The sequence below is a fragment of the Mesoplodon densirostris genome, chromosome 1 (genome assembly GCF_025265405.1).
Source record: "Mesoplodon densirostris isolate mMesDen1 chromosome 1, mMesDen1 primary haplotype, whole genome shotgun sequence".
Lineage (NCBI taxonomy): Eukaryota > Metazoa > Chordata > Mammalia > Artiodactyla > Ziphiidae > Mesoplodon > Mesoplodon densirostris.
Window position 1 is genome coordinate 108,867,970 of NC_082661.1, and position 14,495 is coordinate 108,882,464.

Genomic DNA, 14,495 nt, shown 5'->3' on the forward strand with positions numbered 1-14,495 from the left:
GACTCCACGCTTCCAATGCAGGGGGCACAGGTTCAATCCTTGGTCGGGGAACTAAGATCCCACATGCCATGCGGTGTGGCCAAAAAAAAAAAAGAAGCCAACCTGAAAAGGCTACATACTGCATGATTCCAACTATGTGACATCCTGGGAAAGGCAAAACTATGGAGACAGGAAAAAGATCAGGGGCTGGGGATGGGAGGGATGAGTAGGCAGAGCCCAGAGGATTTTTGGGAGAGTGACACTACTCTGTATAATACCATGTGATGGCTACATGTCATCATGTATTTGTCCAAACCCCTAGAACATAGAACACCAAGAGTGAACTGTATTTAACTATGGATTTGGGGTGGTTATGAATTGTCAGTGTAGGCTCATCAGCTGTAACAAATGTACCATCTGGTGGGGACGTTGATAATGGGGGAGGCTGTGTATGTGTGAAGGCAGGGGGTCTTTGGGAACTCTACATACTTTTCCCGCCTCAATTTTGCTTCAAAGCTAAAACTGCTCTAAAAAAATAAAATCTTAAGAAAAATATCCTAAAGCAACCACTGAAATAACACAATGAAGTTTTGGCTAATAAGCCAACATGGGAATTAAAATGGAATAAGTACATAATTAATCTAAATAAATCCAAAAGAAGGCAGGAAAAGAGGAAAAAAGGAAGTGAAGAACAGATGGGGAAAATATAAAACAAAAGCAAAATGCTAGATTAAACCCAGCCTTATCAATTTAAAAAAATTAGATTCTCTGCTTGAAAGAATTTGTAAGAAATCCTTAATGCTCTTGCTCAGAAAGGAAAGTTGTTGGGAGTGATTGAGTTAGAGGTTCTTCTCCCTTTATGTCAGTGACGATTCTTTTCCTGGGTTCATTGAAGTCTAAATGAATGTGCCTGTAGCTAAGGCTCGTTTATAAAATTTGCAAGTAGAGATTTTAACTTTCTAAAGCTTCCTCTTTTTTATGTATAGTCAACATTATCTAATATGCCTAGGTAAGTTTAAATAAAAATTGTAAGTATTCATTCACTAGTTCCCTTTGTGACTTTAATCGATGTTTGTTTGTACATTTTTAGTTATGCATGTTTCTAAATTGTTCTTAATATTTTTTAGGTGTTCATACAGTGGTATTTGGGACACAATTGTTCGAGCTTGAAGAAGTTTTTTTTTTTTTAACCACCATCTTTTTCTACTTTAAATGGAAGTAGATCTTTGTGCAAAAAAAAATAATTTGGGTTGTTATGCAAGCTAGTAGATGTGGCACAGCAAATGTATAATAAATCCAATTCAGTGGACAAGACCATTAAATGTACACATGTATGTAAAAATGTTCTGTTCCGTATTCGCCCTTTCACCCTGGTTTGAATCCTGGCTGTGTACTGTATATATGCTAGTCCAGTACGTCTCCACAGCATGGTATGTGATGTATGGTATGATTGATAGAGCGTTGCACTAAATGCAGTCTAATACTTTATTTTTTTTAATCGTCTGAACTAAAATCTGTTTATTGTGAGGTGTACTTTGATCATTGTGTCGGTTATATTGCACAGTTGGTTATGTTTATGACCTGATATTCAGAGACTCTGGCATTAATCGCCAATGCAGTGCTTAGTTAATCCCATTTACCACAGTCCACAAGGTGTTATGTGAGCCATACTCGAAATACTAGATCAGTAGTTACTCACACACCAAAACAAAATGAAAAATTGAGTTTTTCCATGAACTTTACACTGTCCAGCATCCTGTTGATTTTAAAGCATCTTCGTCAGATCCGTTCAGGAAGCGGAGCTGAGCACCTGCTCTGTCTCAGGCACTGTGATCAGTACTTAAGATGCTGGTACCTTTAACCAAACTTCCTAGGCAACCGATCTACTCTCAGCATCTGGTCAGTGCAATAGATGAACGACGTACCAGGGCCTGCTCACCGGGTCCCAGTTTGCTGAACCACCTGGTCTCCCTGTTAGAAAACACATCGTTTGCTACTGTGCTTTTTCTGGGATTCAGTATTAGAGCATCACTGCCTCTTTTTTAGTCTTTTATTGTTTTGTGTTCATTTTAAGGCAACCCACTAAATCAAGTTAATTTTAAAGGGACACCACTAAGAAGTTTCTGTACAGCTTTTGCCTTATGACAGTTATCAAGTTAACATGTTTTTAATTCACATGAGTTATATTGAAGTCTAATATATATTGTATTACAAAGACTTGTTCTAATATTTTTAAATGTTTATGCAAAAAAATATATAATAGAACTTCTCTTTAAAGTTAAAATACAGTACTACTTAAAGCTGAAAGGTTTAAAAGCATTCTTCACCTTATATGTGTTCTTCCACTGTGACTTTTAGCTGCAAACTGGTAAATTTCATTACCTTTAAGTTGGAAGCTGCCTACTGCTTTTGTTGTTTTATTTTAACCAACAGAGCACAGCAGCACTACAAACTCTGGGAAGTGACTTGGATAAAAATATCAGGATATAGCTGTTTTAGGTACTTTAATTTTGCTTCTTTTATGTCTTGAATATTTGATTTTGAAAAGTCAGAATATGAAACAAATTATCAGACCGAACTGCTTCTTGGACCTCGCTAGAAGAACGTTTCATTCAGTATCTCATTTACAGTGGGTTTGCAAGCTGCTCGTTTTTGAACAGCTTTTTGCATGGGGTAGGAGCATGTCTGTTTGACCACATCAGTTTATTCAAAAGCAAACATTTTTTTGATAAGATAAATGTTAAGTTGATTTATAAGTGAGCCTGTTAATTAAACCCCAGGTACTGCATATAATTCCACATCCCTTGACCAATAAAAGTTGCTGGAGAACCAAACCATGGTGGTTCTTAATAAAGGCCTTTAGGAAAAATGAAGAGGGGAGAAAATGTGGTATTTGGTCCATGGAGTGTTTTCCAACACCACCAACCAATCCTCTGATTCTTCACACACTAGATGGGTTCTGTTCTGACCCTGTCTACCCGGAGATGGCATCAGATCCCATAGGTTAAGGGCTGAGTCGGCATCACCACCACTACCACCACCCGCCCCCAGACACACACTGCAGATGCCAGTCACAGGTCCAGGTTGTTACCTGTGCTTCTGACCTACCAGCACAGGTTAAGTGCTGAGGTTAAGTCAGCACTAAGTCTGAGGTTCCCACGACCCCCTCCTTGGGTTTGATTAACTTCTAGAGCAGCTCACAGGACTGAGAGAAACAGTTTCCTTACGAGATTACTGGTTTATTGCAAAGGATATTAAAGGATAAAAATGAACAGCAGACGAGGAGATAACATAGGGCCAGGTCTGGAAGGGTACTGGGCACAGGAGCTTCTGTCCCTATGGAGTTTGGGCTGCACCACCCTCGCAGCACATGGATGTCTTCCTGTTCACCAACCCGGAAGCTCAGAAGCTCCTCAAATCTTGCTGTTCAAGAATTTTTCTAGAGCTTAATCTCCAGACCCACTTCCCTGAGGCCAGTGGGTGGAGGTAAAAGTTCCTTCGACCTTTCTGGTGACCAGCCCCACACTGAGGCTCTCTAGGGGACACACCTGAAGTCAATTCATTAGCATAAACTCTGCTCACAAGGGACCCCTAAAACTCAGGAAATTCTAAGGGTTTTAGGAGCTTTGTGTCGGGAACCAGAGATAAAGACCAAATATATCTAGTTACAAAGGTTATGTATGTATTTCCCACAACTTACTAAGTTTTCAGGATGCTCTTAATTTACATATCTAGAAAAGCATTTTCTCAGTCTTCCTAGAAAAAGATTCTATACTCCATCTGGACTTGAGATTATAATTTATTCTTTCACAGTCCACATTTAAGTGAAAATGAAAACATCACAATTTGGGATACTATAACGTTTTTTTGAAAACATATTACTTGTGACTTATGTAAGAGTTTTTGAAATCTTTAAGAACATTGATTCCTAGCAGATCAGTCTCATTCAGAGTGAAGAAAGTGCTAAAATTAGTAATTTAAATGATTTGTAATTCATACTGTGACACAGAAGATGGTTCTTTATTTTCTGTCAAATTTGTCTTTTTTTTTTTTTTTTTTTTTTTTTTTTTTTGCTTTTTTTGGAGGGGAGAATTAGAGGGACTTTAAAACACCTGTAAAGTTTAAAATAATTTTTTGTGCTAGTTGTAAAATGATTTCTCTTTACTAATCAGTCTACCTATGCACCTACAAACAATCTGAGTTTATCTCAGTTGTTGCTTGGTTGCTTCCTGATTGTATTTACTTCTTTAAGGAGTTGCTTTTAGAATTGTAGAGGGATTTATCTGAGAACACTCAACTTGCCAGCTTCAGGAAGAGGAGTCACTTGTCGGCCATCACCCTTTAAGGTTAGCAACTGACTTATGGGAGTTTTTGAACATAAACAAGTATGGAGAAAATAGCACGTAGAACCACTACGTCAGCTAGCTTCCACAATTGTCCGCATTATGCCCATCTTGTTTTATCTACTGTTTACCTTTGCCCCACTTTTTTTATGCTGTAATATTTGGAAACACCCAAAACATCTGTCATTTCACCCAAAAATAGTTCAGTATGCATTTCTCACAAGAATATATTTTTTTAATTTTATATAATCAACATACCATTGGGAACTTCATAAAAGATACTGTTACAAGCCAAGAATGGCTATGGTTTTTTTCTTGCAATTATATAAAGTTGTCTTTCTGGCATGCATTGAAGAAGCAAGATGCACATCTTTAATCCAGTATTACAGGAGGTCATTTCCCAAAAAATGGCTAATTGTACTGGAAGTTCTGTCCCCGAGCCCAGGGGACAGTTGCACCTTCAGCAGGGACACGGGGCAGCCAGCCTGCCACCCACAGCCAGTGCGGCTTCAGAGTGGTGGGACCCCTCGCCGAACTGGTTAGACCTTCTTAGTATCACACTTGCCACTGTAGTAATGTGAGGCACACCTAATTTAATCACCTCAGCGTGTCTACATGAAGGATGTACTGAACTTGACCCATGCATCTCCGGAAGTTACTCTAACCAGGTTTGAAGTGGGTCGAGCTTGCAATGATGTCAGCATGCTCCTTCATCCTCAAGGATGTTGTCCTTCGCCTGTGGGAATCGGATGGAAAATAGATAAGCCTGTGCTCTGACAGCTCCTTTCTCCAACTTCTTGATGTCATGTGTAAATTTCATTTTAAAGAAAAACTAGCATTTTAAGAAAAACACTAAATTTCTGAGTATGTCACGTTCCAAAATGCCATAGAAATAATTATGTTCACTAAATATTTAAGGGCCAACTAACTCTGTATGAGAGTAAAGTGCTAAGTTCTGTATGTGGGGTGGGGAGCCGTCAAATCATTTTACATTGACTAGGAAAATTTGTGATGTGATTAATTTGGGGTAAGTCCACCACACCATTCTCCTTTCCAGAAAAGTCACCATGTTGGTTTCTGTGGCCATAAACATCTGTCACATGCCCTCACGCTATGCCTATTTCCTGGGGAAAATGGTGCTTTTATAGGACACTCTTGTGTTTCTCTGAATGCCCCTTGCTTTCTCGTCGCCTCTGCCTTTGCATGGACTGTGTTTCGCTGCCCTCACCTGTAACGCACCCTGCAGACGGTCCAGGTCCATCAGGCTGCAGCCCCCTTGTCCTGATGGGTGCAGCTGGGAGCCCTCCGTAACCCTCTCCCACTCCTGACACGTGCAGACACACCACTCCAGTCCTGCGCTGTCCTGACCTTGCTTTTGGTATTGGTCACGTTGGTCCGTAGATTGTCTTTATTTGTCTTCTTTACTGGGCTGAGACTTCCCTAGGAAAGGGCTGCCTTCTGTGTGCCTAGGGCCTGGCAAATAGAAGGGACTCCAGTGCTTGTGGAAAGGACAAATGATCAGAGTTGGTTGTGTCCCAAAGTCCTTCTAAAGTACCTGGATATCAAGCCTATCCACTGCAAGATACCTGTTTTGCAAAATCTCCCAAAAGGTGGTTATATGATCCTGCTCAGTCCCTTCCTTTCTGGGAGGGAGTTTCATAACTCCTAGAGCTCACTTTCAAATGACATCACCAAGATGATGAAGTAGGGAGGCCCCGGCCTCCATCCTCCCCGACTCCCAACAAAGATCAGCAATTAGCTATCCACAGAGAAAAACAGCTCCGGGAGAACTCGGGAGTCCACTTAAGAAACTTCAGCTGCTCAGTGGAACAAAAACCTGAAAATAATCACACAGAAAGGGAAGAACAGCTTCATTCTGTCTGCACCATCCCATCCCCCAGGCCAGCACTGCACAGCACCAAGAGTGCTGAAAGAGTTCTCCCCAGGAAAGCGGGGTGGGGGGGTGAGCGACTAGCTTCCCCAGCCTTTTGGGGCACCACACAAAGGGCCTGTTCAGTTTCACCCCACCTAGAGACCAGCAAAGCAAAGTGTCAGCCATGCAGCTGGAACAACCGTGGTTCCTAGTACCCTGCTCTGCAGAGGAGCCCACCAGCTTTCAGTAGTTATCACCCCATGGGTACTCCTGTTCCTGGGCACCTGCTGCCTGAGTCCCTCCCCATCCTTCCCGGCCTCACCAGCGCCCAGGATCTGCACTGGCAGCCTGCCCAGGCCTCTGCAGCTACATAGGTGCAAGATGCCCACCTAGGCCCCTGCGGCTGACCCCCATTGCCAGGTGTGCAGTGTGGCCAGCCCCTCCCAGCTGTGCACCTGCACACCCCCAGGCTGATCCCCGTCACCAACCTCCGCTGTTGTGTACACACCTGTGGGGAGATTCTGCAGCTCTAGTAAAGTACACCACCTGCCAGGGCCGCAGCTGCTGTGGGCCCACGCTTGGCCCAAGCCCTTGCGACTGGCCCTGTTCCCCACCGCTACGTGTGAGTCTGCGACCAGCCCCTGCCACTACACAGGCACCTGCAGCTGGTCTCCACAGCCAGGTGTGTGCACACCTCCAACTCTGGCCATCACTGCTTCCTGCCCTGTGCCCAAGCAGCTGAACCTGGAGGTGCCACTGAGGAACCCACCAGCCCTTGCAGCCACTGCAGAGCCCGCACAGTGCTTGCCAGGAAGCACACAGTTGATGCTGTGACCCTCAGTGGCCTGAGCCAATGGCACAGTATCCCTCCCACCCAGACTACCCCCTGACCCTGCACTTGGAACCCTACACCACTAGGCCTGGGATCACAGCACACTCCGGCATGCCCCCGCCTGCAGGTGAAGGTCTTATACCAAAGTCAGCCCATGAAGTCTGGAAGAGATGGCTGCTTCTTCAAGTGCACAGATACCTATTAATAGCAAGACTTCAGGGATCACAAAGAATCAGGGAATCGTGAGACCACCAAAGGAACATGGCAAACTTCCAGTAACTCTCCCCAAAGAAATGGGGACACATGAGTTGGCCAACAAAGAATTCAAAATAATTGTTCCAAAAATGCTCAAGAGAGCTACAAGAGAACACAGATAAAACAACTTAACAAAATCAGGAAAACAATACAAGAACAAAATGAGAAGTTCAACAAAGAGATAGAAAACATAAAAAAGAACCAAACAGACATTTTGGAGCTGAAGAATACAACGACTGAACCAAAGAATTTAATACAGAGCTTCAACAGCAACAGAAGAAAGAAACAGTGAGCTTGAAGACATATCACTTGAAATTATTCAAACAGAGAAGCAAAGGCGGGGGGCGGGGGTGGGGGGAAGAATGAAAAGCCTCCAGGACTTACAGGACACCTGTTAAGAGACAGTCTACACATCACTGGAGCCCCGGGAGGAGAAGACAGGGAGGGAGGGCGGGAAGCTTGTTTAAAGAAATGATGGCTGAGAACTTCCCAAACCTTGGGAGGCATTTGGAGTCCAAGCTTCAGTCCACAACTCTCTTTCCAAGACACATGGTAATGAAACTGTCTAAAATCGTAACTCTCAGAGCAGCCTCTTTGTTTGCAACGGTTGACTTCAGTGCCTAGTTACCCAGTTGTCTTGTTTTACATTCTAGGGTTAAGAGCTTTGCTGTTTAGGTTGCAGGTTTTGTTGTTTGGATCAGTATTTCTTGGGAACGCTGTCTGTGCACTCTTAGTTGGCCTCTTGGTACCTGACGGTACAGCCTGTGGGCAAGCAGGCGTCCAGACTGCTGTGCTGTCCGTGTGCACTGACCGGTAACTTGAGGCTGTGAGAAGCAATGGAACAGATGATTTGTCGATAAACGTCTGCTTTCAGGGCTAGGCCTGCACAGCTGTCCAAGACTTGTAGGATGGGCCATAAATGCTTGGGGTGAAATGTGTCCAATCTCTCAATTCTGTTAATTACAGACACTCTGTTACAGTTGACAGGTCCTCACATTGAAGCAGAAGCCAGAGGTATAAAAACTCAGTAACTGCCACCTTTTCAAAGCAGTAGGAGAGGAATGGCAAATAATAGTTTTCCTACTCTAATTTTAAGATGAAATGATTTCACCTGAAGCTTTTAAGTTTGGTTTTCTCTTTAGGTTGTTTATACATGTTTTTACCTGATTCTTCAAACTTTAGCCCTATCTGAGCCGTGAGAAATATACTTCTGCACTTGGAGAAATCCAGTACCCAAGTGCTGCATTGGTTGTTCAGTGTGTCTCTGATTAAAGTATAGGATTTCATGCCCACTTTTCTTTTCTTCTTTTAAAAGAAAACATAGTTTATTGAGAAATTACTGGAGAATTTTTGTTTAACAGATTCCTCATTTTTAATTCTGTCATTTGAAATGTCTATCATAAAGCCCTGAAGGGACATAGCACTTTTTTACAACTTAAAGGTGTTCTCACATTTAACATCTGATTTAACCTTCAAAATAGCCCTTTGCAGTGGCTCAGAGTACAGGGGCCCGAGATGCAGCGGCCAGGGCTGCCACTCCCAGGAAGTGGACGGCAGGCCCCAGGGGACAGCCCTGTGGTCTCCACAGCAAGGCACAGTAGGACAAGGCACCGGGGTTTCTGTTGACTGGCACCATTTTTCTTCAAAATTCATGGAAATTTCAAACACACGTGTTTACTGGAATTTCAAGGACTATAAAGCGTTCTTATTTTAACTGTTAAGAGTATTTTCCATGTTTAACATACCTTTAGTGCCAAGTTGTTGGAGATGGGAAATAAGTTGATTTCATCGCTGTGAAACCATACTTTGATTTAAAAAGAAAAGAAAAAGAAACCTGCAAGCTTGATAACTTGCCTTTTTGTCCCTGCCTTCAGTACACTGAAAATACTATCAATTAAAAATGCATGACTCAAATGCATGCCAACTGGTTTTCGAATGCTTGTCACAGTCGTTTTGTATTTGGTGGTTAAAGCTGTACCGAAGTCGCTTGTGAGTCGGATATTTCTCTGTGAAGGTGAGGCAGTGCCTGGGGGCCTGTGCCGTGGCTGTCGCCCTTCGCCCACAGGAGGGTGGTCTCTGCCTGACGCCCCTCGCCCAGCCGCATCTAACATCTGCAGTTACTGTGGCAACGCTCCTGTGCTCTCTGCCAATAAACTCCTGACCCGGCTGGCCCTCGCCTGTGCTGCTTCTCTTCTCTGTTTATTTGACTGAGTCCTTGAGCAAGAATAGAAGAAAAATGTCCTTAGGTACTCGGATTTTTTTACTTGATCTGCAACTATCCGATTACTGTACTCTGGCCTTCCTGTCTTCCTCTTTGTTTCCAGGAGTAATGTTGGCTTTAAGCACTAGCCCGTGACTTCAACAGACTTTTACCCAATGTAGTTACGTTTTGGGATCCATGTAGCGGCCTTGGCTTTAGGCTGGGTCTGGTGTTTGTCCCCGGGGATGTCACGGTGAGATGGTGTCTCACCCATTGTCAGAGCCGTTCTCACAGGGTGACGCCACACAGCAGAGCACTCGGCTGGGCGTGGGTACGAGTCGAGTCCACAGAAAACGTAGAAAGCACAGCGGGCAGTGTCGGGATCCATCCATGAGGGAGGGGTGTGTGGTGCCAGGCCAGGGCCCCCAGCAAGGTGGGCTGTTGGAGGGGGCTCTTGGCAGGAAGAAGGCATTTGATCCTGACCCCCAGGATTCCTCTCAAGGAGCAGAAGGCAGCACAGAGACAGAAGAACCTCCAGTTCCCTTGAAATCCTCAAGTGAAACAGGCTGTCTGTCTCGGGCCCTAGCCAACACCTAGGTCGTAAAACTAGTAAAAGATGGATTAATGGCGATGTTAGCTGTCAGAAGCAGTCACTCTTAACTGGTTCACACTACCAGTCACAGTCAACACGGCCAGTGTTTTGGGTTTAAGTTGAAGCCACACTCAGCAAGATCCCAGGCAGCAGGCGTGGTGTCCCCTGCCCGTGGGCCACCGGGCTTCCTGAACCTGTGCAAGCATGAGCAGAGAGCGTCGGCTGGGTCTTCCAGATGCTCAGGGCTGCCCACACTTCCCTTTCCTCATTCCCCACCACCGTAGGAGCTCCCATGGGGGCAGCGGGCAGATGTGCCCCATCTGCCCGGGATGCTGTGCTGTGGTCACCTCCCTGGGCCCACGTGGGTACGTGGGGAAACGCTTAGGGGCGGAATTGCCAAGTCAAAGATGTGCTCCGTTTTAAGAGCCGTAAAGCCAAACTGCCCTCCAGAGAACTTGTGCCAATTTACCCTCCCACTAGTCGTGCAGGAGGCCCAAACTTAAATCCATGCTGTACGTAAGAAAAAGCCATTTTTAAAAAAAATTAAGGTTTATATTTTGTATTATTAAATTTTAACCTTTGCCATACATACTGTGGCAGTCATGAAGCAGGTGTCCTTTAATCCATAAACAGCAGTCACAGGCTACAGGAGCACTGTTGTTATGAAGGGCACACCGCGGGCATCCCTGGGAAATCAGTCCTGCTGTGGAGGAAAGTGGAACAGAGTCTGTGTCCCAATCAGAACACATGGAAAAGCGAGCAGCCTGGCCCACCTAAGCAAGCCCTGGTCCTTCTGAAAAACTCAATAAGCTTCTATTGTTGGTGTAATCAAGTTCAAATGTTATTCCTAGGACAGGTTAGTTTTTTTGGTGGAAATACAGGATTTACACCTCACTATCCAAAAATCTACGTGTTTTGAATATGGTAAGGTTCAAAGTACCCTTCCAGCCAGGTTCAGGCCCGGGGCGGGGGGCGGTGGGGGGGGTGCTGCAATTGCTGGCCCTACAGGCCCCTAGCTGGCTCTGTCAGCCTAGCTTAACCACACACAGCTTGGAGTTTTCAGGGGGAGACATACCTTCAAAGAGTGGGTATTCAGTTTTGGGTTTTTTTTCCTATTTTCTCTAGGATTTTTAAAAATAGCTAATACATTCTTACATGTCAAAAATCAAAGCAGTATGCAAGGTCACCCTGGGGCCTCCTTGCTTCTCCCTCACTCCCTTCTCACCCCACACCTACAGTAACCACTGGCTAGTGTGTGTATCCTTCCAGAGTTCCTTGATGTGGATACAGGTATTATTCCTCCTCCCTTCCTCAAACAAAAGGCAACATGTTACACACAGTCTTTTTCCATCTATACTGCATCTTGGAGCTCTTGGCACGTCTGGGTACGTTGAGAGCTTTCTCCTTCTTATCGAAGGCTGAATAATGTTCCATTGTGTGAATATGCCATGTTTTCTTTAACCACTTCCTTGCTGATAAACAATTGGGTCCTTTCCAATTCCCTGGTTCTTCTGAGGTAATTCCAAAATACATGATTAATGACAGCATCGTCAACTTCTGTCTTCACCCACATTTCTGTCTCCTTCCTTCATTCATTAGAAAAAGTAACAGCATTCCTCCCAGTTCAGCCCCTTTCCTATGCAGAGGCAAGAAGCATTTACAAAATTTGATGGAAGGGGAAAAAAATCCAGAAAAAATGTGAAAGACCTTTTTGATGAAAACTTTATTGAAATAAATATAAGAAGACCAACTTAAATGGAGACATACTCTATTTGGGGATAGAAAGAGTCAATATTATAAAGATGTCAGTCCTCCAAAATTAGTAAGTTCAATGCAGTTTAATAAAATTCCCAAATGGAATGTTAAAATAGAAATCGACAAGCTCATTCTAAAGTTCATATAAAAAAGAAAATTGCCAAGGAAAGCAAAGAACAAGGTGGGGTAGGGAAACTTGCCATACAAAATACTAAAATGCACTGCAAAATTAAGTTAAAACAATGCTATGAGCTCAGGTGTAGACCAGTTGATCCACAGAAGAGCAGCGTCTAGAAACTTTCCTTTGTATCTGTGGCAGTTTATGAAAAAGTATGATGTGACATTTTACATCAGTAAGGGCTCTTCACTGGATGGTGTTAGGAACTTTTTCTACCCATTTAATTGAATTTTTTTTAAAAAAGGTTGGATCCCTAATTCATATTCACCAAAAAAGTTAATTCCAGTTGGATTAAAGATCTAAAAGCAAAAGGTAAGATTTTTTTAAAGGCATTGGAAGAACATAAGAATTTTTTTATGACCAAACGGTGAATCTTTCTGTAGGTGACTCAAAATACCCCATAAAGAAAGGGTTTGAGGTTTGACTCTGCGTATTAGTATTTTCTATACAAAAGAAAGCATACAGTTAGCAACGGGCTATGACAAAGCATTTGCAACACGTTTGACACAAGATTGGGGTCAGATAGATAATACAGAGATCCTAGCTAGTTAAACAGACAGATACCCACGATGGAGGGAGGGAGGGGGAAGGCAGTGTGCTTTTCTAGTTTTCCCAAAATAATTTTAAGCTTGGCAAAGCACATAAATAGGCCACTCATCAAAGAAATAGATGATTCATCAACATGAAAAAGAAGGTAACCCTCACTAATAGTCAGTGAAATGCAAATTCAGATAATCAAGTTTTATTCCTGATATTGCTAACGTATGGCTTGTTCTTTTTTTGTCAAGCTTGCTAGAGGCTTATCAATTTTACTAATCTTTTCAAAGAACCAGCTTTTGGCTTCATTTGTTTTTGTTATCAATTTTATTGATTTCTGCTCTTTTTCCTTCATTCTGGAAGATGTGGGCTTACTTTTGTCTCTTAAGATGGAAGCTTAGATTATTGATCTGAGGCCTGCTTTCCTAATATAAGCTCTCAATGCTATAAATTCCTTCTAAGTACTACTTCCTTTAACTGTGCCCACAAATTTTAATATATTGTATTTTCTTCCATTTAAAATATCTTCTAATTCCTCTTGAGACCATGTTATTGGTGGATTATTTATGAGCAGGTTGTTTAATTTCCGACTGATTTGAGATTTTCCTACCTTTACTGATTTCTAGTTTAATTCCATTATAGTCAGAAACATACTTTGTATGATTTTAAATTTTAGGTTATTTTAATAACCAGGATCTGAACTGTCTTGATGAATGTTCCAGGTGAACATGAAAACTTTGTGTTCTGCTTTTGCTGGGTAAAGTGTTCTATGTATGTCAGAATGATTTGGTTATTAATGGTGCTGTTTAGTTCTTCTGTGTCTTCACCAATCTTTTGTCTACTAGTTCTGTTACTGATAGGCATGTTGATGTCTCTAACTATAGTTGTACATTTGTCTAGTTCTCCTTTCGGGGGCCAGATGTTCCTTCATATATCGTATTTTGCCTCAGGACAGTCTTCTTTGTAGTTTTAGCCTTTTTCCCAGAAGATCAGCTTAATCTGCCCTCCGTAGCCACTCTGTTTACTTTCGTAGTGCAGCTTTCCCTGTGCATGCAGAGAACCCTTGTTGGTCTTGCATTCTGTCATTTGTAGGGATGATGTCTGCCGTGCTTCCCATAGGAGCCTGCCAGGTTTTAGGAACGTTCACGTGCTCACACTCATTCACTGTGGGCTCAGGCACTTATGTGTTTGGAAGCTCTTATTAGGTTCTCAGGAAAAATCCACTGCTGTGTCTCCTCCATGACAGCACTCTTCCACCTCTGACCCCAGGTGAGTGGGAGCTTCCCACACATCAAGCAATCCTTTGACACCAGCTGGGTGTCCTACAATTCAGCTCCGTGCTGACACTGTCTACCTGGAAACAGTGGCAGGTCCCATGGGTTAAGGGCTCAGCCCCACAAGATTGCCCCCCCCCACCTTCAGACGCCAATCACAGGTCCAGGTTGTTACCTGTGCTTCTGACCAACCAGCTGTAAATTGGAAGGTCCCGGGACCCCCTCCCTTGGGTTCAATTAATTTGCTAGAGCAGCTCACAGAAATCAGGAAAACAGTTTACTTACTGGATTACTGCTTTATTACAGAAGATATAACTCAAGAACAGCAGGATGGAAGAGATGCATGGGGCACGGTACAGGGAAAGAGTGCAGTTTACATGCTCTGTGGGTACCACTTTCCTCACATCTCCCATCTGTTCGCCACTCGAACCCCGTCCTTCTGGGTTTTACGGAGGCTTCATCACATAGGTGTGAGTGATTAAGTCACTGGCCATTGGTGATTGACTCAATCTCCAGCCCCTCTGTCCTCCCCAGAGGTCAGGGATGGGTCTGAAAGTTCCAACCCTCTCCTCCCAGTTGGTTTCCCTGGCAACCAGCCCCCATTCTTAGGGGCTGGCCAGAAGTCATCTCAAAAGGTGTGTTGGGAAGGGGCTTGTTATGAATAACAAGGCACTCCT

General features: G+C 43.5%; 1 protein-coding gene across 1 annotated transcript in view; it reads left to right on the forward strand.

Annotated features, from left to right (window-relative positions):
• RAB4A (RAB4A, member RAS oncogene family) overlaps positions 1 to 2,799 on the forward strand; it is a 53,627-nt gene extending 50,828 nt beyond the window's left edge. The window contains exon 8 of the mRNA XM_060089772.1: positions 1,107 to 2,799. The gene's annotated coding sequence lies outside the window, so the exon portion shown is untranslated. The remainder of the gene's footprint in view (positions 1 to 1,106) is intronic.
• The last annotated feature ends 11,696 nt before the right edge of the window (positions 2,800 to 14,495 follow it).